Genomic DNA, 27536 nt, shown 5'->3' with positions numbered 1-27536 from the left:
TAGTAGCCTGTATCTCAGTATTCTCCTCGACAACTTTGTCTTTTTCCTGTGTGAATACTGACGAAAAATACTCATTTAGCACCTCTCCTATCTCCTCGGACTCTATGCACAACTTCCCACTACTGTCCTTGACTGGCCCTACTCTTACCTTAGTCATTCTTTTATTCCTGACATACCTATAGAAAGCTTTAGGGTTATCCTTGATCCTACCTGCCAAAGACTTCTCATGTCCTCACTTGGCTCTTCTTAGCTCTCTCTTTAGAGCCTTCCTAGCTAACTTGTAACTCTCAAGCGACCCAACTGAACCATCACGTCTCATCTTTACATAAGCCTCCTTCTTCCTCTTGACAAGTGATTCAACTGCTTTAGTAACCCATGGTTCCCTCACTTGACCACTTCCTCCCTGCCTAACAGGTACATACTTATCAAGGACACGCAGTAGCTGTTCCTTGAACATGCTCCACATTTCCATTGTGTCCATCCCCTGCAGTTTTCCTCTCCAGGCGATGCATCCTAAGTCTTGCCTCATCGCATCATAATTGCCTTTCCCCAGCAATAACTCTTGCCCTGCGGTTTATACCTATCCCTTTCCATCGCTAAAGTAAACGTAATCGAATTGTGGTCACTATCACCAAAATGCTCACCTACCTCCAAATCTAACACCTGTCCTGGTTCATTACCCAGTACCAAATCCAATATGGCCTCGCCTCTTGTTGGCCTATCTACATACTGCATCAGGAAACCCTCCTGCACACATTGGACAAAAACGGATCCATCGAAAGTACTCGAACTATAGTGTTTCCAGTCAATATTTGGAAAGTTAAAGTCCCCCATAACAACTACCCTGTTATTTTCGCTCCTATCCAGAATCATCTTTGCAATCCTTTCCTCTACATCTCTGGAACTATTCGGAGGCCTATAGAAAAGCCCCAATAGGGTGACCTCTCCTTTCCTGTTTCTTAACTCAGCCCATACTACCTCAGTATTCGAGTCCTCATCAAATGTCCTCTCAGCCACTGTAATACTGTCCTTGACTAACAATGCCACCCCTCCCCCTCTCTTACCACCTTCCCTGAACTTACTGAAATATCTAAACCCCGGCACCTGCAACAACCATTCCTCGCCCTGCTCTATCCATGTCTCCGAAATGGCCACAACATCGAAGTCCCAGTACTAACCCATGCCGCAAGCTCACCCACCTTATTCCGGATGCTCCTGGCATTGAAGTAGACGCACTTTAGACCACCTTCCTTCCTGCCGGTACACTCCTGCAACTTTGAAATCTTACTCATGACCTCACTACTCTCAGCTTCTTGTGTACTGGAGCTACAATTCAGGTTCCCAATCCCCTGCTGAACTAGTTTAAACCCTCCCGAAGAGCATTAGCAAATCTCCCCCCGAGGATATTAGTACCCCTGTGGTCCAGGTGTAGACCATCCCGTTTGTAGAGGTCCCACCTACCCCAGAATGAGCCCCAATTGTCCAGGAATCTGAAACCCTCCCTCCTGCACCATCCCTGCAGCCACGTGTTCAACTGCTCTCTCTCCCTATTCCTCGACTCGCTAGCACGTGGCACGGGTAACAACCTAGAGATAATAACTCTGTTTGTTCTAGCTCTAAGTTTCCACCCTAGCTCCCTGAATTCCTGCCTTACATCCCTATCCCTTTTCCTACCTATGTCGTTGGTACCTATGTGGACCACGACTTGGGGCTGCTCCCCTCCCCCTTAAGGATCCCGAGGTTGAGGCCTGTGATGTACGCAGAGTACTGTACTGCCCAAAAGACTGCAAGCAAGTGCCGTTCGCAGGCTGAGAATCCTTGCTCTACGGAGTCTAATACTCTTGGGGCATAGGCTACAGGTCCTAAGTGATCATGTCGTTCTTGCAGGAGCATTGTTGATAGGGTTCGGTCGGTGGTTGCTACTTCTATGGCATAGGGCAAGTCTGGGTCTGGAACTTGTAAAGCGGGGGCTGTGCCTAGGGTGCGTTTTAAATCGTCAGTGGTGTCTGTGTGCTGCAGAAGCCATTCCCATGGGGTATTCTTTTTAAGGAGCTCTGAGAGTGGGGCTGTTTTGGTGGCAAAACCATCTATATAATTTCTGCAATATCCTACCAAACCTAGGAATGACCAGAGTGCAATGATATTTTGGCGCAGGGGCAAGTTAACGATGGACCCGATCGATTTTGCTCAATTTCTCTCTTCCCGTGGGTGATGATGGTGCCTGAATAAAGAACCATTTCCTTTAAAATCTGGGTCTTTTTAGGGTTTACCTTACATCCGATTGATTGCAGTTGGCCTAGTAATTCAGATAAGAGCTCTACGTGTTCCTCTTTTGTGTCCATTTGCAAGAACAGATTGTTGACATTGTATTAGGCATTCAGGTGGGGAAAATTTAGAAAGTCCATTGGCCAATTGTTGGTGGAAAATGGAGGGGGAGTTATGGAATCCTTGTGGGAGGCATATCCACGTGTACTGCTGCCCTTGAAACTTAAATGCGAATTTATACTGGCAGGCCCTGTCTAACGGGATGGACCAAAAGCCATTGCTGATGTCCAGCACTGTGAAATACTTTTCCTGTACTCCCTGTTTGAGCATGGTCGTGGGACTCGGGGCAACAGTGGGGGCTGCAAAGGGGTTACCTTATGAAGTTCTCGGTAGTCGATCGTTAGTCGCCATGAACCATCGGGTTTCTTTACGGGCCAAATTGGGGCATTATTTGTGGAAGCCCTCCAATCCATTGGAACTCTTCCAGAGGTTTAAACTAATGTGGCAGGGGGGTGGGAACCGATGAAGAAAGTTGGAAGGTAGTAAAACAGGGACAGAAGCAAAAGAAAGTAAGGGGGAAAGTGTAAGGCAGAGGAGCCACAGTCAAAAATCAAAAAGGGCGACAGTACAAGGTACAGTGACTGAGGGGAGCACAGTGAATAGGCCCAGTAATAGCAAAAGGAATAAAACTGGAAGTAAAAACATTAATGGTAAGCGACGCAGTAGGTTGTTACATGAATATATGGGTTCAACGACAAGGACAATTAGGAGAAAAGTTAAGAGGAAATATAACTTAGGCGAGGTTACTGATCGAGATGTTAAGATTCAAAACAGAGGTAAAAAAGCCAACATAAGTGTACTTTACCTGAATGCTCGTAGTATTCGGGATAAAGTAAATGAGTTGATGCCGCAAATCATCGTGAATGACTATGATTTAGTGGCCATTACTGAAACATGGTTAAAGGATGGTCATGACTGGGAGTTAAATATCCGAGGGTATCAAACTATTCGGAATTTCAGAGTGGATGGTAAGGGAGGTGGTGTAGCTCTGTTATTAAAGGATGACATCGGTGTTATGGAGGATAAGGTTGAATCCATTTGGGTGGAAATCAGGAATAGTAAGGCGTAAAAGTCACTGATAGGAGTAGTCTATAGGCCACCAAATAGTAACATTATGGTGGGGCAGGCAATAAACAAATAAATAACTGATGCTTGTAGAAACGGTACAACAGTTATCATGGGGGATTTTAATCTACATGTCGATTGGTTTAACCAGGTCGGTCAAGGCAACCTTGAGGAGGAGTTTATAGAATGTATCCGCGATAGTTTCCTAGAACAGTATGTAATGGAACCCGGCCCGCCGCTTTGCCACCTCCGCACTCCAGTCCTGGTAGATTCGCACTACCGAATTCTCCCACTTGATGCTCCTCTCTTTCTTGGCCCAGCGCAGCACACACTCCAGGTCACTAAATCGATGGAACCGCACCAGCACCGCCCGCGGGGGTTCATTTGCCTTAGGCCTCCTGGCCAGCACTCTGTGAGCTCCCTCAAGCTCCAGGGGCAAATGGAAGGACCCCGCTCCCATCAACATGCTCAACATCGTGGTCACGTACGACGGGAGATCCGACCCCTCCAGCCCCTCCGCCAGGCCCAGGATCCTAAAATTCTTTCGCCTCGTGCGAACGTCCAGCTCCTCCAAGCGGTCTTGCCACTTTTTGTGAAGTGCCTCGTGCAACTCCACTTTCCCCACAAGGACCACGGCCTCCTCCTCCCGCTCAGCGGCCTGCTGCTGCAACTCCCGAATGGACACCTCCTGGGCCGCCTGGGTCCCAAGCAGCTTGTTGGTAGTCGCATTCAGAGAGTCCAGCAACTCAGCCTTCAGCTCCGCAAAACAGCGCAGAAGAGAGGCTTGCTGCTCCTGCGTCCACTTCCACCAGTCTTCGGGTGTTCCGCTGGCCGCCATTTTGTCCTTCTTCCCCCGCTTTTCTTGGGGAGCTGCTGCAGTTTTTGCCTTTGCCCCACTCCGGGTGAGCACCATAAATTATGGGGAATGCTCCTCTAGACACCTTCCCCCACCGGGATTCGTCGAGACAGTGCCGTTTGGGGCCCTCAAATCGGCCCAAAAGTCCTTAAGTAGCGGGAGCTGCGGTGCGGCTTAGCTCCGCATAGCCGCAACCGGAAGTTTCCAAAGCCGATTTTCTGACCGCTCCACTCCTAGTCCAGGCCATCCACCGGTGGAGAATCTGAGAAGGAGTGTTCCCACACGGGGAAAAGTCCAAACAGCACCACTACGAGCCCTTAAAAGAGCCCCAAAGTCCAAAAATAGCGGGAGCCACTGAACGTGCGGCTTAGCTCCGCATCACCGCTACCGGAAGTCCGTCCCCGCTTCTTCAATGGCCTTAGTGAGATCTTTTCACAGTTCTTCCCTCTGCTGCTAGAATTTAGCGTTCATAAAGGCCCTCAAGTCAGCTTGAGGCCTCTAAGCTGGCCCTTCCCCCGCCTGCATGCTTGCAGAGGCTTTTGTCTGCTGCTGCTTCAGCCCAATCTTGCACTGTTTATGAGGGTCTGATAACCAAGAAACATACCATTCCTGGGGGAAAGTACTCCTTGAACATTCACCTATGCCTTTTCATCGAAATTCCAACCCGTGCCGCCCAAAAAAGAGCTCTTTTCTGTAACCTTGGGCAGGAGCTGCCTCTGTGTGATCACTCACTCCATGGTGCACACCGGAAGTCGAAAGACCAGTTAGTTTAACGACTGTTGTTGGGAAATTGTTGTATCCACTATTAAGGAATCAGTAATAAGTAATTTGGAAAGTCAAAATGCAACTCATCAGAGTAAGTGTGCTTTTATGAAGGGTTTATCATATTTGACTAATTTGCTCGAGTTCCTTGAAGATGTAACAAGCCAAGTTGATAATAGGGGTTCTGCAGATGTGGTGCATCTGGACCTATCAAATGCTTAGAAGGCCTTTCATAAGGTGTTGCACAAAAGGTTAATACACAAGGTAAGATCCCACAGGGTTGGGGGTAATATATTGGACAGAGGATTGGCAAATCAACAGAAAACAGAACCTGGGGACAAATGGGTCTTTTTCTGGTTGGTAAGGTGAAACAAGTGGTGTTTAAACAGGGTGAGTTTGTGGAATTTGTACATTCTCCCCATGTCTGCACGGGTTTCATCCAGGAGCTCCGGTTTCCTCCCACAGTCCAAAGATGTGCAGGTTAGATGGATTGGGTATACCAAATTGCCCATTAGTATTCAAAAGGTTAGGTGGGGTTACTGGGTTATGGGGATAGTTTGGGATGAATGGGCCCAGGTAGGGTGCCCAGAGAGTTGGTGCAGACCCTGTGCACTGAATGGCTTCCTTCTGCACTTTAGAGATTCTATGATTGCAGAAGTTGGGATTGTTCTCCTTGCCGAGAAGGCTAAAAGGAGATTTGATAGATATGTTCAAAATCATGAGGGGCTGGACAGAGTAGATAGGTAGAAACTTACGGAGAAACATTTCCTGCTTGTAAAAGGATCAAAAATGAGAAGGCTGTAGTAGTCACCACTGTTGTATATATCACATACATGAGATGTAATACGGTAAGGCTCCTATATTACAGGTATGGGGGTAGATCCCTGCCTGCTGGCTCCACCCAGTAGGCGGAGTATAAATGTGTGTGCTCACCGAACTGCAGCCATTTCGGCAGCAGCTGTGGGAGGCTACTCATCTCTGCTTAAAAAAGCCTCGATTACACGCTTGTCTGGTCGTGATTGATAGTGCATCAATTTATTAAGCACAGATTTTACAACGATGGACCTCCGCATCAAACCGGATCGCCTGCAGCTGCACCCTCAAGCAGACAACGCCAGGTCGGCCTTTGCCCACTGGCTAGCTTGTTTTGAAGCCCACATTGGATCTGCGACAGAACCACCCACAGAGGCACAGAAGCTCCAGATCCTGTATACGCGCCTGAGCTCCGATATCTTTCCCCTCATCTGGGACGCACCTCCCTACGCTGAGGCCATGGCGCTACTGAAAGAGAACTACACCCAGCAGACCAACAAACTCTACGCCAGGCACCTCCTGTCCACGCGGCATCAACTCCCCGGTGAGTCTGTGGAAGATTTCTGGCGTGCCCTGCATGCCCTGGCGAGGGACTGCGATTGCCAGGCCGTTACGGCCGTTGAACATTCCAAACTCCGAATCAGGGACGGTTTCATTACGGACATAGGGTCGGCGTACATCCGCCAGCGCCTCTTAGAAGGGGCTACCCTCGACCTCGCAGCGACCAAGAAACTCGTGATCTCACTAACGGTCGCCTCCCGTAATGTACAAGAGCACACCCCCGAACGCACAGCGTCCCCCTCTGGACATCGTGGACCCCACCAGCGAACACCCCATCGTGGATCCCACCAGCGACCGCCCCCAACCCAAATCCAAGCCTGCGCCACGCGGCAGCCAGCCAACCCCAGGGGGCACAAGTGCTACTTCTGCGGACAGACAAAGCACCCCCAGCAGTGCTGCCCGGCGCGGAGCGCATTCTGCAAGGCCTGCGGGGAGAAAGGACATTTCGCTGCTGTGTGCCAGGCCCGCTCGATCGCCGCTGTAACCAGGCCCATTGTTCCTGCACCTCCCACGTGCGACCCGTGGGCGCCACCATCTTCCCTGCCTCAGGACCCCTGCTCATCGGGCACCTCAGTGGGCCGCTCATCGCCTGCAACTGCCGCCGACCAGCCAGGGGCCTTCCAACACCAGCTGCAGCTCGCCTCCATCACGATCGACCAGTCCCGGCCGCACAACCTCACCACTGCGTCGAGGATGGGAAAGGTCAACGGGCACAAGACATCATGCCTTCGTGACTCCGGGGGCACAGAGAGCTTCATGCACCCCGATACGGTAAGGCGCTGCTCCCTCGCGGTACACCCCATCACACAACGAGTCTCCCTGGCCTCCGGGTCCCACCCCATGGAGATCAGGGGGTACTGCACCGCAACCCTCACCATCCAGGGCGTAGCGTTCAGCGACTTCCATCTCTAAGTCCTCCCCAACCTCTACTCGGCCTGGACTTCCAGTGCAACCTCCAAAGTCTCACTCTGAAATTCGGCGGGCCTCTACCACCCGTTACTGTATGGGTCTCATGACCCTTAAGGGTCGACCTGCCTTCTCTGTTTGCAAACCTCACCACAGATTGCAAACCCGTCGCCACCAGGAGCAGATGGTACAGTGCCCAGGACAGAACCTTCATCAGGTCTGAGGTCCAGAGGCTGCTGCGGGAAGGCATCATCGAGGCCAGCAACAGACCCTGGAGAGCTGTGAAAACTGAAGAGAAAAACAGGATGGTCGTTGACTACAGTCAGACCATCAATCAAAACACGCAGCTTGACACGTACCCCCTCCCGCGCATATCTGATATGGTCAATCAGATTGCACAGTACCGGTTCTTCTCGACAGTGGACCTGAAATATGCCTACCACCAGCTCCCCATTCGCAAGGCGGACCAGCCATACACTGCGTTTGAAGCAGACGGCCGCCTTTACCACTTTTTAAGGTTCCCTTTGGCGTCACTAATAGGGCCTCGGTCTTCCAACGGGCAATGGACCGAATGGTTGACCGGTGCGGACTGCGGGCCATATTCCCGTACCTGGATAACGTCACCATCTGTGCCCACGACCAGCAGGACCACGACACTAACCTTTCCAAATTCCTCCATACTGCCAAACTCCTCAACCTAACGTACAACAAGGAGAAGTGTGTGTTCAGCACCAACCGCTTAGCCATCCTCGGCTATGTGGTGCAAAATGGAGTTCTAGGGCCCGACCCCGATCGCATGCGCCCACTCATGGAACTCCCCCTCCCCCACTGCCCCAAGGCCCTCAGACAATGCCTGGGGTTCTTCTCATATTACGCCCAATGGGTCCCTAACTATGCGGACAAGGCCCGGCCACTCATTCATTCCTGACGACCGAGGCTCACCAGGCCATCAACCGTATCAAGGCCGACATCGCCAAGGCTGCGATGCACGTGGTCGACGAGACGCTCCCCTTCCAAGTCGAGAGCGATGCATCAGAAGTCACTCTGGCTGCCACCCTCAACCAGGCAGGCAGACCCGTGGCATTCTTTTCCCGCACCCTCTATGCCTCTGAAATTCGGCACTCCTCCGTCGAGAAGGAGGCCCAAGCCATCGTAGAAGCTGTGCGGCATTGGAGGCATTACCTGGCCAGCAGGAGATTCACTTTCCTCACTGACCAACGGTTGGTTGCCTTAATGTTCAGTAACAAACAGCGGGGCAAAATCAAAAATGATAAAATCTTGAGGTGGAGGATCGAGTTCTCCACCTACAATTACAAGATTCTGTATCGCTTTGGTAAGCTCAACGAGCCCCCCCGATGCTCTATCCTGAGGTACATGTGCCAGCGCGCAAGCGGACCGACTCTGGACCCTACACGATGGTCTCTATCACCCAGGGGTCACCCGGTTCTTTCACTTCATAAAGGCCTGCAATCTGCCCTACTCCATTGAGGAGGTCAGGGCTATCACCAAAGACTGCCAGGTCTGTGCGGACTGCAAACCGCACTTCCACTGGCCAGACCAAGCGCACCTAGTGAAGGCCTCCTGCCCCTTTGAACGCCTCAGCGTGGATTTCAAAGGGCCCCTCCCCTCCACCAACCGAAACACGTACTTCCTTAACGTGGTCGACGAATACTCCAGATACCCCTTCGCCGTCCCATGCCCCGAAATGACGTCTGCCACCGTCAGCAAAGCCCTCAACACCATCTTCGCCCTGTTCGGTTTCCCCGCCTAGAACATAGAACATAGAACAGTACAGCACAGAACAGGCCCTTCGGCCCTCAATGTTGTGCCGAGCCATGATCACCCTACTCAAACCCACATATCCACCCTATACCCGTAACCCAACAACCCCCCCCCCCCCCTTAACCTTACATTTATTAGGACACTACGGGCAATTTAGCATGGCCAATCCACCTAACCCGCACATCTTTGGACTGTGGGAGGAAACCGGAGCACCCGGAGGAAACCCACGCACACAGGGGGAGGACGTGCAGACTCCACACAGACAGTGACCCAGCCGGGAATCGAACCTGGGACCCTGGAGCTGTGAAGCATTTATGCTAACCACCATGCTACCCTGCTGCGCCTACATCCACAGCGACTGGGGATCCTCCTTTATGAGTGATGAGCTGCGTCAGTGCTTGCTCAGCAAGGGCATTGCCTCGAGCAGGACGACCAGCTACAACCCCCGGGAAACAGATGGAGCGGGTGATTGGGACGGTCTGGAAGGCCGTCCAGCTGGCCCCGCGGTCCAAAAATTTCCCGGTATCCCGCTGGCAGGAGGTCCTCACCGACGCCCTTCACTCCATCCGATCGCTACTTTGCACTGCGACTAATGCATCCCCCCATGAACGTCTCCTTACCCTCCTCAGGAAGTCCACCTCTGGGGTTTTGCTCCCAACGTGGCCGGCAGCTCCAGGACCCGTTCTCCTCCGCAAGCACGTGCGGCTCCACAAGGCGGACCCGTTGGTCGAAAGGGTACAGTTACTCCATGCAAACCCGCAGTATGCCTACGTGGTGTATCTCGACGGCCGCCAAGACACAGTCTCCCTCAGGGACCTGGCACCAGTTGGGTCAGAAGGGGCACCCTTCTGCCCCGGTGCCACCCTTCCTCCCCCAAGCGCACCCCACCACAGCCCCGATCCGTCCTCCCCTTGGTCCCACCCGGGGATGAAGATGAGGTCTACACACTCCCGGAGTCACCGGCGACCGAGCCGGCGCCTGCATCACCACCGGGACTGTGGCGCTCACAACGGAGGATCAAGGCACCCGATCGACTGAATTTGTGAACTTTCCCCAAAATGTTAACTTAAAATGCATGTAAATAGTTTTCCACCACCCCTGCTAGACTCTTTTTTTAACAGGAGGTGAATGTGGTAGATTTATCACATACGCGATGTAATATGGTAAAGCTCCTGTACTACAAGTACGGGGGTAGATCCCTGCCTGCTGGCTCCACCCAGTAGGTGGAGTATAAATGTGTGGGCTCACCGAGCTGCAGCCATTTCAGCAGCAGCTGCAGGAGGCTACACATCTCTGCTTAATAAAGCCTCGATTACACTCTACTTTGTCCTCCTTGGTATCCTTTCGCTTTATCTGTTCTGCTTTTTTTGCTTTTTGGGACTGTTATCTGTTTACTTGGGTGTTTTGTCATGTTTGGGTTTTTATTTTTTTTCACTGGTTGAGAGTTTGGGTGGGGTTCGCGATCCTGTTGGGTCATGTGCCCGTCTTTTCCTGCGTTTTGGGTCGGGGGCGGGGCTTGGGATGGAAGCGCGAGCCTTTCTCCCGCGCTGGAGGAGCAGGGGGCGGGGCCGGCACTGGGTGGATGGTGGTGTGGCACTGGGGAGGGTCATTGGGGTGGCGGGAGCAGCCGGAGTCAGCCGGAGTCAGCAGGAGTCGGCTGACTTCCGGATGTACAATGGAAGGGATTACATAGCTAGCGTGCGGGGGGGAGGGGGGGGGGGGGTACCGGGTTGCTGCTGGAATGGCCGAGAAGGAGCTGGAGCGTGTAGAGGGGGGCGGGATGGGGGTCTGTCGCTGTGGGGAACGGGCTAAGCGGGGGGCACTGGCACGTGGCGGATTACGGAAGGGTGATGGCTAATCGACGGGGGAGGGGGGGTAGGTGGCCCCCTCATCCGGCTGATCACCTGGAATGTGAGGGGGCTGAATGGGCCGGTCAAACGGTCCCGCGTGTTTGCGCACCTGAAGGAGCTGAAGGCAGATGTGGCCATGCTTCAGGAGACGCACCTGAAGGTGGCGGATCAGGTTAGGTTGAGGAAGGGGTGGGTGGGCCAAGTGTTTCATTCGGGGCTTGATGTAAAAAATCGGGGGGTGGCGATCCTGGTGGGGAAGAGGGTGTCGTTTGAGGTGTCGAATGTGGTGGCAGACAGTGGCGGGAGGTATGTGATGGTGAGCGGCAAGCTGCAAGGGGAGCGGGTGGTGCTGGTCAATGTATACGCCCCGAATTGGTATGATGCAGGTTTCATGCGGCACATGTTGGGCCGGATTGATAATGGGGGGGGATTTCAACACGGTGCTGGATCCGCCACTGGATCGATCCAGTTCCAGGATGGGTAGAAGGCCTAGGTGCTGAGGGGGGTTTATGGACCAGATGAGAGGGGTGGATCCATGGAGGGGTGGATCCGAGAGCCAGGGAATTTTTATACTTCTCCCATGTGAATAAGGCCTATTCTCAGATTGATTTTTTCGTTATGAGTAAGGCGCTGATTACGAGGGTGGAAGATGCTGAATATTCGGCGATAGCCATCTCTGACCATGCCCCGTACTGGGTGGACCTTGAGCTGGGGGAGGAGAGAGACCAACGCCCGCTTTGGCGCTTGGTGGTGGGGCTGCTGGCGGATGAGGAGGTGGGGGGGCGGGTTCGAGGATGTATCGAGAGGTATCTGGAGGCCAACGACAATGGGGAGGTCCGAGTGGGGACGGTCTGGGAGGCGCTGAAGGCGGTGGTTCGGGGGGAGTTGATCTCCATTCGAGCAGGGAGATAAGGGAGCGGAGAGAGAGGAAGAGTTGGAGGGGGAGATGGTGAGGGTGGACAGGAGATACGCGGAGGCCCCGGAGGAGGGATTGCTGAGGGAGCGGCACAGCCTCCAGGCTGAGTTCGACTTGTTGACCACCAGAAAGGCAGAAGCTCAGTGGAGGAAGGCACAGGGTGCGGTGTATGAATATGGGGAGAAGGCGAGCAGGATGCTGGCACACCAGCTCCGTAAGCGGGAATCAGCTAGGGAGATCGGTGGAGTTAAGGATCGGGGAGGAAATGTGGTGCGAAGTGGGGTAGACATTAATGGAGACTTCAGGGGCTTTTATGAGAAACTGTATCGGTCCGAACCTCTGGCGGAGGAGGGGGGATGTGGCGCTTTTTGGACCGGCTGAGATTCCCGAGGGTGGAGGAGGGACAGGTGGAGGGTCTGGGGGCGCCAGTTGAGCTGGAGGAGCTGGTCAAAGGGATAGGGAACATGCAGTCGGGGAAGACGTCGGGGCCGGATGGGTTCCCGGTTGAATTTTACAAGATGTAAGCAGACCTGTTGGGCCTCCTGTTGGTTAGGATCTTTAACGAGGCAAGGGAAGGGGGGGCTTTGCCCCCGACGATGTCTCGGGCGCTGATCTCCTTGATTCTTAAGCGGGACAAGGATCCCCTGCAGTGTTGGTCATACAGGCCGATCTCACTCTTGAATGTGGATGCCAAGTTGTTGGCAAAGATCTTAGCCACGAGGATAGAGGACTGTGTGCCACGGGTTATCCGCGAGGATCAAACGGGGTTTGTGAGGGGGAGGCAGCTGAACATGAATATACGGAGGCTCTTGAACGTTATAATGATGCCGGCGGTAGAAGGGGAGGCGGAGATAGTGGTGGCGCTGGACGCGGAGAAGGCCTTTGATAGGGTTGAGTGGGGGTACTTGTGGGAGGTGCTGGAAAGGTTCGGGTTTGGGGAGGGGTTTGTCAGTTGGGTGAGGCTGTTATATGAGGCCCCGATGGCGAGCGTGGCCACGAATAGGAAGAGGTCGGAGTATTTTCGGCTATACCGAGGGACAAGGCAGGGGTGTCCCTTGTCCCCCCTGCTTTTTGCGCTGGCAATTGAACACCTGGCTATGGCGCTGAGGGAGTCGGGGAATTGGAGGGGGCTGGTCCGGGGTGGGGAGGAGCATCGAGTGTCGCTCTAGGCGGATGACCTATTGTTGTATGTGGCGGACCCGGTGGGGGGAATGCCGGAGGTGATGGGGATTCTCTGGGAATTTGGGGATTTGTCAGGGTATAAGCTCAACCTGGGGAAGAGCGAGCTGTTTGTTGTACGCCCGTGGGACCAGGAGGGGGGGATTGGTAGGCTCCCACTGAAAAGGGAGGAGAGGAGCTTCAGGTACTTGGGGATTCAGGTGGCCAGGAGCTGGGGGGCCTTGCATAAGCTTAACCTCACAAGGCTGGTGGGGCAAATGGAGCAAAGATGATTCTTGACAGGAGCGAGAGTAACAAGGTAGTTGTTATGGGGGACTTTAACTTTCCAAATATTGACTGGAAATACTATAGTTCGAGTACTATAGATGGGTCAGTTTTTGTGCAGTGTGTGCAGGAGGGTTTTCTGACACAGTATGTAGACAGGCCAACAAGGGGCGAGAGCACATTGGATTTGGTACTGGGTAATGAACCCGGCCAGGTGTTAGATTTAGATGTAGGTGAGCACTTTGGTGATAGTGATCACAACTCGGTTATGTTTACTTTAGCAATGGGCAGGGATAGGTATATACCGCAAGGCAAGAATTATAGCTGGGGGAAAGGCAATTATGATGCTATTCGGCAAGATTTAGGATGTATAGGATGGGGAAGGAAACTGCAGGGGATGGGTACAATCGAAATGTGGAGCTTTTTCAAGAAACAGCTACTGCGTGTCCTTGATAAGTATGTACCTGTCAGGCAGGGAGGAAGTTGTCGAGCAAGGGAACCGTGGTTTACTAAGGAAGTTGAAGCACTTGTCAAGAGGAAGAAGAAGGCTTATGTTAGGATGAGACATGAAGGCTCAGTTAGGGCACTTGAGAGTTACAAGTTAGCCAGGAAGGACCTAAAGGGAGAGTTAAGAAGAGCGAGGAGAGGACACGAAAAGTCGTTGGCGGATAGGATCAAGGAAAACCCTAAGGCTTTCTATAGGTATATCAGGAACAAAAGAATGACTAGGGTAAGATTAGGGCCAATCAAGGATAGTAGTGGAAAGTTGTGTGTGGAATCAGAGGAGATAGGGGAAGCATTAAATGGATATTTTTCGTCAGTGTTTACACTGGAGAAAGACAATGTTGTCGAGGAGAACACTCAGGTTCAGTCGACCAGGCTAGATGGAATTGAAGTTCAAAAGGAGGAGGTGTTAGCAATTTTAGAAAATGTCAAAATAGATAAGTCCCCTGGGCCAGATGGGATTTATCCTAGGATTCTCTGGGAAGCCAGGGAGGAGATTGCAGAGCCTTTGTCCTTGATCTTTATGTCGTCTTTGTCGACAGGAATAGTGCCGGAAGACTGGAGGATAGCAAATGTTGTCCCCTTGTTCAAGAAGGGGAGTAGAGACAACCCTGGTAATTATAGACCTGTGAGCCTTACTTCGGTTGTGGGTAAAATGTTGGAAAAGGTTATAAGAGATAGGGTTTATAATCATCTTGAAAAGAACAAGTTGATTAGCGATACTCAACACGGTTCTGTGAAGGGTAGGTCATGTCTCACAAATCTTATTGAGTTTTTTGAGAAGGTGACCAAACAGGTGGATCAGGGTAAAGCTGTTGATGTGGTGTATATGGATTTCAGTAAGGCGTTTGATAAGGTTCCCCACGGTAGGCTATTGCAGAAAATAAGGAAGTATGGAATTGAAGGTGATTTAGCGGTTTGGATCAGTAATTGGCTAGCTGAAAGAAGACAGAGGGTGGTGGTTGATGGCAAATGTTCATCCTGGAGTTCAGTTACTAGTGGTGTACCGCAAGGATCTGTTTTGGGGCCACTGCTGTTTGTCATTTTTATAAATGACCTGGAAGAGGGTGTAGAAGGATGGGTTAGTAAATTTGCAGATGACACGAAGGTCGGTGGAGTTGTGGATAGTGCTGAAGGATGTTATAGGATACAGAGGGACATAGATAAGCTGCAGAGCTGGGCTGAGAGGTGGCAGATGGAGTTTAATGCGGAAAAGTGTGAGGTGGTTCACTTTGGAAGGAGTAACAGGAATGCAGAGTACTGGGCTAATGGCAAGATTCTTGGTAGTGTAGATGAACAGAGAGATCTCAGCATCCAGGTACATAAATCCATGAAAGTTGCCACCCAGGTTAATAGGGCTGTTAAGAAGGCATATGGTGTGCTAGCCTTTATAAGCAGGGGGTTTGAGTTTCGGAACCACAAGGTCATGCTGCAGCTGTACATAACTCTGGTGCGGCCACACCTGGAGTACTGCGTGCAGTTCTGGTCACCACATTATAGGAAGGATGTGAAAGCTTTGGAAAGGGTTCAGAGGAGATTTACTAGGATGTTGCCTGGTGTGGAGGGAAGGTCTTACGAGGAAAGGCTCAGGGAATTGAGGTTGTTTTCGTTAGAGAGGAGAAGGCTGAGAGGTGACTTAATAGAGACATATAAGATAGTCAGAGGGTTAGATAGGGTGGACAGTGAGAGTCTTTTTACTCGGATGGTGATGACCAACACGAGGGGACATAGCTTTAAATTGAGGGGTGATAGATATAGGACAAATGTCAGAGGCAGTTTCTTTACTCAGAGAGTAGTAGGGGTGTGGAACGCCCTGCCTGCAATAGTAGTAGACTCGCCAACTTTAAGGGCATTTAAGTGGTCACTGGATAGACATATGGATGAAAATGGAATAGTGTAGGTCAGATAGGCTTCAGATGGTTTCACAGGTCGGCGCAACATCGAGGGCCGAAGGGCCCGTACTGCGCTGTAGTGTTCTATGTTCTATGTTCTATGAGGAGGAGTTTAAGAGGTGGGACATGCTGCCGCTGTCTCTGGTGGGTAGGGTGCAGTCAGTCAAGATGACGGTGCTCCCGAGATTTCTGTTCCTGTTCCAGTGCCTCCCCATCCTTATCCCGAAGGCCTTTTTCAGGCGGGTTAACAGGAGCATTACGGGGTTTGTGTGGGCACACGGGACCCCGAGGGTGAGAAGGGTATTCTTGGAGCGGGGCAGGGTGTGGGTTGGAAAGGGGAGGATCTCGGCAGCATACCAAGTGATGCAGGAGATGGACGAGGCCTCGGTCGAGGAGCTGAAGGGTAAATGGGAAGAGGAGCTGGGTGAGGAGATAGACATGGGCGGACGCCCTGGGGAGGGTGAACTCCTCCTCTTCTTGTGCGAGGCTTAGCCTCATCCAGTTTAAGGTGCTGTATAGGGCTCACATGACCGGGACAAGGATGAGCCGGTTCTTTGGGAGAGAGGATAGGTGTATTAGGCGCTCAGGGAGCCCAGCAAATCATGCCCATATGTTCTGGGCATGCCCAGCGCTGGGGGAAGTTTGGAAGGGCGTAGCAAGGACGCTGTCGAGGGTGGTAGGATCCAATGTCGATCCGGGCTGGGAGCTCACAATATTTGGGGTGGCGGTGGAGCCGGGAGTGCAGGAGGCGAAAGAGGCCAGCATTCTGGCCTTTGCGTCCCTAGTAGCCCGGCGGAGGATTCTTGTTCAGTGGAAGGATGCGAGGCCCCCAAGCGTGGAGGCCAGGGTCAATGATATATAGAACAGTACAGCACAGAACAGGTCCTTCGGCCCTCGATGTTGTGCCGAGCAATGATCACCCTACTCAAGCCAACGTATCCACCCTATAACAGTAAGCCAACAACCCCCCCATTAACCTTATTTTTTAGGACACTAAGGGCAATTTAGCATGGCCAATCCACCTAACCCGCACATCTTTGGACTGTGGGAGGAAACCGGAGCACCCGGAGGAAACCCACGCACACACGGGAAGGATGTGCAGACTCCGCACAGACAGTGACCCAGCCGGGGAATCGAACCTGGGACCCTGGAGCTGTGAAGCATTTATGCTAACCACCATGCTACCATGCTGCCCTTATAATAATCGCTCATTGTCACAAGTAGGCTTCAATGAAGTTACTGTGAAAGGCCCCTAGTTGCCACATTCTGGCACCTGTTCGGGGAGGCCGGTACGGGAATTGAACCCACGCTGCTGCCTGTGGAAAGGCTAGGTGGGACAGGAGGTCTATCAATGTTTGCATTGTAAAGGAGGGACTCAATGAACACTCTAAAACACCCTTCTCTATACAACCCCCCCCTCCCCCCCCCCCCCCCCCCCCCCCCCCCGCCCGAGTGCCCCTGATAGATCTGTGTCTTGCACTGAGAATGATGACTTCCAGCCAGCACTGGAGGAACTGTTTATTTGGCGGGGTTTATTAAATTTGAGAAGATGACATTTGCCCTAAGGGGGTCGGTGCTGGGGTTTTTCAGGAGGTGGCAACCATTTCTGGATTTCCTGGCAGAACGACAGGAGAAGGCCAGTAGCAGCAGCAACCCGGGGCTGGGGGGGGGGGGGGGGGGGGGGGGATGGGAGGGGGAAGGGGGGGATGGGGGGGGGGGGATCGGGGGGGAGAGGGAGGGAGTGGATGGGGGGGGAGAGGGAGGGATGGGGGGTTCAGTCCTTTCTGTTGAAGGGACGGGCAGTTGTTTTGTGGGAATGACGGGTGTTCATTTATCTTTTCCTTTGTATATGCACCGGGAGGGGGTGGGGGGGGGTTCTTTCTGTTCTTTGTCATTTTTTTCTTTTTGTTGTTGATATTTTGTGAAAACTGGAATAAAAATTATTTTAAAAAAATTATTTAAAAAATTATTTAAAATTATTTTAAAAAAAAAAGAAGTGGGGATGTTTGCTGATGACTGCACAATGTTCAGTACCTTTTGTGACTCCTCACATACTGGAGCAGTCCATGTCCAAATGCAGCAAAATCAGGACAATGTCCAACTTGTTAGGGTCCATTTTTGGGAAAAAGTCGGCACCAATTTTTCCTCTTGGTGTTTGGCAAATGTAGAACATAAAAACATAAGAACTAGGAGCAGGAGTAGGCCATCTGGCCCCTTGAGCCTGCTCCACCATTCAATGAGATTATGGCTGATCTTTTGTGGACTCAGCTCCACTTTCCAGCCCGAACACCAGAACCCTTAATCCCTTTATTCTTCAAAAAACTATCTATCTTTACCTTAAAAACATTTAATGAAGGAGCCTCAACTGCTTCACTGGGCAAGGAATTCCATAGATTCACAACCCTTTGGGTGAAGAAGTTCCTCCTAAACTCAGTCCTAAATCTACTTCCCCTTATTTTGAGGCTATGTCCCCTAGTTCTGCTGTCACCCGCCAGTGGAAACAACCTGCCTGCATCTATCCTATCTATTCCCTTCATAATTTTATATGTTTCTATAAGATCCCCCCTCATCCTTCTAAATTCCAACGAGCACAGTCCCAGTCTACTCAACCTCTCCTCGTAATCCAACCCCTTCAGCTCTGGGATTAACCTAGTGAATCTCCTCTGCATACCCTCCAGTGCCAGTACGTCCTTTCTCAAGTAAGGAGACCAAAACTGAACACAATACTCCAGGTGTGGCCTCACTAACACCTTATATAATTGCAGCATAACCTCCCTAGTCTTAAACTCCATCCCTCTAGCAATGAAGGACAAAATTCCATTTGCCTTCTTAATCACCTGTTGCACCTGCAAACCAACTTTCTGTGACTCATGCACTAGCACACCCAGGTCTCTCTGCACAGCAGCATGCTTTAATATTTTATCGTTTAAATAATAATCCCGTTTGCTGTTATTCCTACCAAAATGGATAACCCCACGTAAAAGTGGAGAGAAAATGTAAAAAAAGTTTGGGAATATACTTGAAATCAAAGGCACTGTAATGTTTGTCATAATCAGAGAACACAACAAGATTAAGGCGAGTTGCAGAAATGAATCATTCATTACATTGTGCAGCATTGCTTCCTGACAACATCATCCACATCAATTACAAGTAATACAGTCATGCTGAATTGAAAGAGAAAATATATTGTGGAAATTGGGACGTGTACTGGTGGAAATGAGTAATGATACTGATCCAGAGCATAGGAAATTGCAATTGTATTTTCAGTGTTTTTATGACATGTACAATTTTGAAAAGTTACAATGCTTAGCCACCAAATATATTAAAGTGATCAGCGCAGCTAAAATCCATCGGTTATTCATCAGTGAGGTATCGCTGAACACCTATGCTTTAACAAAACTGAAAGGAATTATATGGAACTGAAATTTCTTGGGAATTGGTAATGCAAACTCAGCAGTTAAACAAATTCCGCCAGATGGTGTTCTCCAGTATTAGCTCCATAGGGTCAGTGGTAGGCAGCTAACTTGGATCAACTGGTAGGTGCCCAAGCCACGGGAGGAAATTTTTGGGCATACCATAACCCATACTGGATAGAAATTGCCGTCTTTTTGGGCAGAGTTTAGTCCTTTCTGACTCCTCCTTCAACCAGAGGAACAAAATTTTTAATTAATGTTTTTGTTTGAGAGCCCAGGCTAATTCCTGCGCCTGAATCTCCTAATTGAGCCATTAATACCTCATCATATTTCATCAGACATACTGCTGCATCCATTCTGGAACCCACTGAGGTAAAACCCCTCAAAGATATTAGCAACGATTACGAGTAAACACATTCAGGACCCAGCCTATTTCTTGGACCATCCATTGAACTTCCCATGGAGCTGTGGTGGGAATGGGTTAGAAAAGTGACACATTTTTGAGGACATCTTTTGTTCTGTGTATGCAGCTGAAAGGAAATGTGTTATGCTACACTTTTATCAATTAATAATACATTGTCTTGCAGTTACACGTAGATAACATAGAACATTACAGCGCAGTGCAGGCCCTTCGGCCCACGATGTTTCAACGTCCTGTGATACCCTTCTAAAGTCCCTCTACACTATTCCCTTATCGTCCATATGCCTGTCCAATGACCATTTGAATGCGTTTAGTGTTGGCGAGTCCACTACTGTTGCAGGCAGGGCATTCCACGCCCTTACTACTCTCTGAGTAAAGAAACTACCTCTGACATCTGTCCTATATCTATCTCCCCTCAATTTAAAGCTATGTCCCCTTGTGCTGGACATCACCATCCGAGGAAAAAGATTCTCGATGTCCACCCTATCTAATCCTCTGATCATCTTGTATGCCTCAATTAAGTCCCCTCTTAACCTTCTTCTCTCTAACGAAACAGCCTCAAGTCCTTCAGCCTTTCCTCATATGATCTTCCCTCCATACCAGGCAACATTCTTGTAAATCTCCTCTGTACCCTTTCCAATGCTTCCACATCCTTCCTATAATGTGGCGACCAGAACTGCACACAATACTCCAAATGCGGCCGCACCAGAGTTTTGTACAACTGCAACATGACCTCATGGCTCCGAAACTCAATTCCTCTACCAATAAAAGCTAACACACCGTACGCCTTCTTAACAACCCTCACAACCTGGGTGGCAACTTTCAGGGATCTATGGACATGGACACCGAGATCTCTCTGCTCGTCCACACTACCAATAATCTTACCATTAGCCCAGTACTCTGCCTTCCTGTTATTCCTTCCAAAATGAATCACCTCACACTTTTTTGCATTAAACTCCATTTGCCACCTGTCAGTCCAGCTCTGCAGCTTATCTATGTCCCTCTGTAACTTGTAACATCCTTCTGCACTGTCCACAACTCCACCGACTTTAGTGTCATCTGCAAATTTACTCACCCATCCTTCTACGCCCTCCTCCAGGTCATTTATAAAAATGACAAACAGCAACGGCCCCAAAACAGATCCTTGTGGCACCCCACTAGTAACTGGACACCAGTCAGAGCATTTCCCATCAACCACCACTCTTTGTCTTCTATCAACTAGCCAATTTCTGATCCAAACTGCTAAATCACCCTGAATCCCATGCCTCTGTATTTTCTGCAATAGCCTACCGTGGGGAACCTTATCAAACGCTTTACTGAAATCCATATACACCACATCAACTGCTTTACCCTCATCCACCTCTTTGGTCACCTTCTCGAAGAACTCAATGAGGTTTGTGAGGCACGACCTACCCTTCACAAAACCATGTTGACTACCTCTAATCAAATTATTCCTTTCCAGATGATTATACATCCTATCTCTTATAAACCTTTCCAAGACTTTTCCCACAACAGAAGTAAGGCTCACTGGTCTATAGTTACCGGGGTTATCTCTACTCCCCTTCTTGTACAAGGGGATAACATTTGCTATCCTCCAGTCCTCTGGCACTATTCCTGTAGACAAAGATGACTTAAAGATCAAAGCCAAAGGCTCAGCAATCTCCTCCCTAGCTTCCCAGAGAATCCTTGGATAAATCCCATCCGGCCCAGGGGACTTATCCATTTTCACACTTTCCAGAATCGCTAACACCTCCTCCTTATGAACCTCAAGCCCTTCAAGTCCAGTAGCCTGTATCTCAGTATTCTCCGCGACAACTTTGTCTTTTTGGAATATATTCTGGTATGTTGTCTACAATTCTCTGCCTACCTTGCCCCTTCAAATGTTTCTATCACTGTTATACTCTTGTTAAATATTATATAGGTAAGGGTACACTGATTTCTGATCCTTTGCAGTAGCTGTACAATTTTGGTTATTAATGGCCTAGCTTAGATAATTTATTCCAACTTATTGTGAGTCAGATGTTCATCCAAACCCACACGAGGACCTGAGCACATTATCTAAATTGCTATGAGATATTAATGAATGAGTCATCAATTGGGGCCCCATCTGTCAGAAAGTCATTAAAAATCTCATGGCAGGATTGCAAGAAGAGCAGGAAAGTATCCTTGTGTTATTGGCTACAAACCACTCACTAATGAAATCATCAGAAAAAATTAACAGACAAATTGATTGTCTCTGTTATGGACTGATGGGATCCAAACCAGCTGTTGCTGATTAGGGTGTAAATTTAAAGTGCATGCGATTGGGGGTAGTCTATTGAGAAAGATAGAAAACTGGTTGGAAGACTGTAAACGTACAGTAGGAATAAATAGCTGTTCTTCCAAGTGGCAGGCAGTGACTAGTGGGGTACCACAGGATCAATGCTAGGACCCCAGCTATTCATAACATATATCAATTATTTAGAGGACGGAACATAAGAACATAAGAACATAAGAACTAGGAGCAGGAGTAGGCCATGTGGCCCCTCGAGCCTGCTCCGCCATTCAATGAGATCATGGCTGATCTTTTGTGGACTCAGCTCCACTTTCCGGCCCGAACACCATAACCCTTAATCCCTTTATTCTTCAAAAAACTATCTATCTTTACCTTAAAAGCATGTAATGAAGGAGCCTCAACTGCTTCACTGGGCAAGGAATTCCATAGATTCACAACCCTTTGGGTGAAGAAGTTCCTCCTAAACTCAGTCCTAAATCTACTTCCCCTTATTTTGAGGCTATGTCCCCTAGTTCTGCTTTCACCCGCCAGTGGAAACAACCTGCCCGCATCTATCCTATCTATTCCCTTCATAATTTTAAATGTTTCTATAAGATCCCCCCTCATCCTTCTAAATTCCAATGAGTACAGTCCCAGTCTACTCAACCTCTCCTCGTAATCCAACCCCTTCAGCTCTGGGATTAACCTAGTGAATCTCCTCTGCACACCCTCCAGTGCCAGTACGTCCTTTCTCAAGTAAGGAGACCAAACCTGAACACAATACTCCAGGTGTGGCCTCACTAACACCTTATACAATTGCACATAACCTCCCTAGTCTTAAACTCCATCCCTCTAGCAATGAAGGACAAAATTCCATTTGCCTTCTTAATCACCTGTTGCACCTGTAAACCAACCTTCTGTGACTCATGCACTAGCACACCCAAGTCTCTCTGCACAGCGGCATGCTTTAATATTTTATTGTTTAAATAATAATCCCGTTTGCTGTTATTCCTACCAAAATGGATAACCTCACATTTGTCAACATTGTATTCCATCTACCAGACCCTAGCCCATTCACTTAACCTATCCAAATCCCTCTGCAGACTTCCAGTATCCTCTGCACTTTTCGCTTTACCACTCATCTTAGTGTCATCCGCAAATTTGGACACATTGCCCTTGGTCCCCAACTCCAAATCATCTATGTAAATTGTGAACAATTGTGGGCCCAACACGGATCCCTGAGGGACACCACTAGCTACTGATTGCCAGAAACACCCATTAATCCCCACTCTTTGCTTTCTATTAATTAACCAATCCTCTCTCCATGCTACTACTTTACCCTTAATGCCATGCATCTTTATCTTATGCAGCAACCTTTTGTGTGGCACCTTGTCAAAGGCTTTCTGGAAATCCAGATATACCACATCCATCGGCTCCCCATTATCTACTGCACTGGTAATGTCCTCAAAAAATTCCACTAAATTAGTTAGGCATGACCTGCCCTTTATGAACCCATGCTGCGTCTGCCCAATGGGACAATTTCTATCCAGATGCCTCGCTATTTCTTCCTTGATGATAGATTCCAGCATCTTCCCTACAACCGAAGTTAAGCTCATTGGCCTATAATTTCCTGCTTTCTGCCTACCTCCTTTTTTAAACAGTGGTGTCACGTTTGCTAATTTCCAATCCACCGAGACCACCCCAGAGTCTAGTGAATTTCGGTAAATTATCACTAGTGCATCTGCAATTTCCCTAGCCATCTCTTTTAGCACTCTGGGATGCATTCCATCAAGGCCAGGAGACTTGTCTACCTTTAGCCCCATTAGCTTGCCCATCACTACCTCCTTAGTGATAACAATCCTCTCAAGGTCCTCACCTGTCATAGCCTCATTTATATCAGTCGCTGGCATGTTATTTGTGTCTTCCACTGTGAAGACCGACCCAAAAAACCTGTTCAGTTCCTCAGCCATTTCCTCATTTCCCATTATTAAAACTCCCTTCTCATCCTCTAAAGGACCAATATTTACCTTAGCCACTCTTTTTTGTTTTATATATTTGTAAAAACTTTTACTGTCTGTTTTTATATTCTGAGCAAGTTTACTCTCATACTCTATCTTACTCTTCTTTATAGCTTTTTTAGGAGCTTTCTGTTGCCCCCTAAAGATTTCCCAGTCCTCTAATCTCCCAGCAATCTTTGCCACTTTATATGCTTTTTCCTTCAATTTGATACTCTCCCTTATTTCCTTAGATAGGGGCAGCAGGGTAGCATGGTGGTTAGCATAAATGCTTCACAGCTCTAGGGTCCCAGGTTGGATTCCCGGCTGGGTCACTGTCTGTGTGGAGTCTGCACGTCCTCCCCCTGTCTGCGTGGGTTTCCTCCGGGTGCTCTGGTTTCCTCCCACAGTCCAAAGATGTGCGGGTTAGGTGGATTGGCCATACTAAATTGTCCGTAGTGTCCTAATAAAAGTAAGGTTGGGGGGGGGGGGGGGTGGTTGTTGGGTTATGGGTATAGGGTGGATACGTGGGTTTGAGTAGGGTGATCATGGCTCGGCACAACATTGAGGGCCGAAGGGCCTGTTCTGTGCTGTACTGTTCTATTCTATTCTACTATCCACGGTCGATTTTCCCTCTTTCTACCGTCCTTCCTTTTGTTGGTATAAACCTTTGCTGAGCACTGTGAAAAGTCGCTTGGAAGGTTCTCCACTGCTCCTCAACTGTTCCACCATAAAGTCTTAGCTCCCAGTCTACCTTAGCTAGTTCTTCTCTCATCCTCTTGTAATCTCCTTTGTTTAAACACAAAACACTAGTATTTGATTTTACTTTCTCACCCTCCATCTGTATTTTAAATTCCACCATATTGTGATCGCTCCTTCCGAGAGGATCCCTAACTATGAGATCATGAATCAATCCTGTCTCATTACACAGGACAAGATCTAGGACCGCTTGTTCCCTCGTAGGTTCCATTACATACTGTTCTAGGAAACTATCGCGGATACATTCTATAAACTCCTCCTCAAGGTTGCCCTGACCGACCTGGTTAAACCAATCGACATGTAGATTAAAATCCCCCATGATAACTGCTGTACCATTTCTACATGCATCAGTTATTTCTTTGTTTATTGCCTGCCCCACCATATCATTACTATTTGGTGGCCGATAGACTACTCCTATCAGTGACTTTTTCGCCTTACTATTCCTGATTTCCACCCAAATGGATTCAACCTTATCCTCCATAGCACCGATGTCATCCCTTACTATTTCCCGGATGTCATCCTTAAATAACAGAGCAACACCACCTCCCTTACCATCCACTCTGTCCTTCCGAATAGTTTGATACCCTCGGATATTTAACTCCCAGTCGTGACCATCCTTTAACCATGTTTCAGTAATGGCCACTAAATCATAGTCATTTACGATGATTTGTGCCATCAACTCATTTACTTTATTCCGAATACTACGAGCATTCAGGTAAAGTACACTTATGTTGGTTTTTTTACCTCTGTTTTGAATCTTAACATCTCCAGTTTTATTCCTTTTAGTATTACTGGGCCTATTCACTGAGCTCCCCTCAGTCACTGTACCTTGTACTGTCGCCGTTTTAGATTTTTGACTATGTCTTCTCTGCCTTGCACTTTTCCCCTTACTTCCTTTTGCTTCTGTCCCTGTTTTACTACCTTCCAACTTCCTGCATCGGTTCCCATCCCCCTGCCACATTAGTTTAAACCCTCCCCAACAGCTCTAGAAAGCACCTAGGACATCGGTTCCAGTCCTGCGCAGGTGCAGACCGTCCGGTTTGTACTGGTCCCACCCCCCCCAGAACCGGTCCAATGCCCCAGGAATTTGAATCCTTCCCTCTTGCACCATCTCTCGAGCTACGCATTCATCCTATCTATCCTGAGATTCCTACTCTGACTAGCTCGTGGCACTGGTAGCAACCCTGAGATTACTACCTTTGAGGTCCTACTTTTTAGTTTAACTCCTAACTCCCTGAATTCCGCTTGTAGGACCTCATCCCGTTTTTTACCTATATCGTTGGTGCCTATGTGCACCACGACAGCTGGCTGTTCACCCCCCCCCCCCCCCCCCAGAATGTCCTGCAGCCGCTCTGAGACATCCTTGACCCTTGCACCAGGGAGGCAACATACCATCCTGGAGTCTCGATTGCGTCCACAGAACCGCCTATCTATTCCCCTTACAATAGAGTCCCCTATCACTATAGCCCTGCCATTTTTCTTCATGCCCTGCTGTGCAGCAGAGCCAGCCACGGTGCCATGAACCTGGCCTCTGCTGCCTTCCCCTGGTGAGCCATCTCCCTCAACAGTATCCAAAGCGCTATATCTGTTTTGCAGGGAGATGACCGCAGGGGACACCTGCACTGCCTTCCTACTCTTGCTCTGTCTTTTGGTCACCCATTTGCTATCTCCCTCAGTAACTTTCACCTGCGGTGTGACCAACTCGCTAAACGTGCTATCCACGACCTCCTCAGCATCGCGGATGCTCCAAAGTGAGTCCATCCGCAGCTCCAGAGCCGTCAAGCGGTCTAACAAGAGCTGCAACTGAACACACTTCTTGTACGTGAAAGAGCCAGGGACAGTGGACGTGTCCCTGAGCTCCCACATCGCACACGAGGAGCATGACATGGGTCTGGGATCTCCTGCCATGTCTTAAACCTTAGGTAAACTTATACAACAACAATTTCAAAATAAAAATAAATTAATTAGACAATGAAAAGAAAAACTACTTACCAGTCACTTACCAGGGTTAAAAAGTACCTCCTTACACTCTGCACCGAATTACCTCACTGCACCAAATTACCAAGTTGCAATCCCACTCTGGATGAGTCTCACTCAGGATGTGTGTCCTTGAAATGTGTGAGCAAACTAAAAGTGCGACTAAGTGCAATTTCTCCAAATGTGCAGATGACACAAAGCTGAGTGGAAGGATGAGCTGTGTGGAAGATGTAGAGAAGCTTCAGTGTACTTGGACAAGTTAAATGAGTGGGCAAAAGCACGGCAGATGCAGAACAATGTGATAAATGTGAGATTATCCACTTTGGTAGCAACAACAGAAAGGCAGATTATTATCTGAATGGCTATAGATTGAGAGAGGGGAATGTGCAATGAGATCTGGGTGTCATTGTACCCCAGTTGCTAAAAGTAAGCATGCAGGTGCAGCAGACACTGAAGAAGGCAAATGGTATGCAGGCCTTCATAGGGAGAGGATTTAAGTACAGGATCAGGGATGTTTTGCTGTAATTATACAGGACCTTGGTGAGGCCACACCTGGAATGTTGTGAGTGTGCCGTTTTGGTCTCCTTATCTGAAGAATTGAGGAATGGCGGTATGAAGGGAATGCAGAGGAGGTTTACAAAACTGATTTGTGGGATGGCTGGCCTGATGTGTATGAGGAGAAGTTGAGTCAGTTAGGATTGTATTCACTACAATTTAGAAGAATGAGGGGGCATCTCATAGAAATCTGTTAAATTCTAACAGGACTAGACAGGGTAGATGCAGGAAAGATGTTCCCGATGGTGGGAGGAGAACCAGGGATCACAGTCTAAGGACACGGAGTAGATAGTTTAGGACTGAGATGTGGAGACATTGCTTCACCCAGAGATGGTGAGCCTGTGGAATTCACTACCACAGAGAGCAGTTGAGGCCAAAACATGAATGTTTTCAACAAGGTATTATGTTTCGCTCTTGGGATCAAAGGATGTGGGAGCCAAAAAGGGAACAGGTAACTGAGTTGGATGACCAGCCATCACCATAATGAA

The 27536-nt window shown here is 49.3% G+C and overlaps 1 protein-coding gene across 1 annotated transcript in view; it reads left to right on the top strand.

Annotated features, from left to right (window-relative positions):
• Nucleotides 1-27536, top strand: part of LOC119963175 (follistatin-related protein 5-like) — an 877034-nt gene that overhangs the window by 686603 nt on the left and 162895 nt on the right.

The sequence above is a fragment of the Scyliorhinus canicula genome, chromosome 3 (assembly GCF_902713615.1).
Source record: "Scyliorhinus canicula chromosome 3, sScyCan1.1, whole genome shotgun sequence".
Taxonomy (NCBI): Eukaryota; Metazoa; Chordata; class Chondrichthyes; order Carcharhiniformes; family Scyliorhinidae; genus Scyliorhinus; species Scyliorhinus canicula.
Note: the sequence above shows the minus strand (reverse complement) of the source record. Positions and strands in the feature narration are given on the sequence as shown.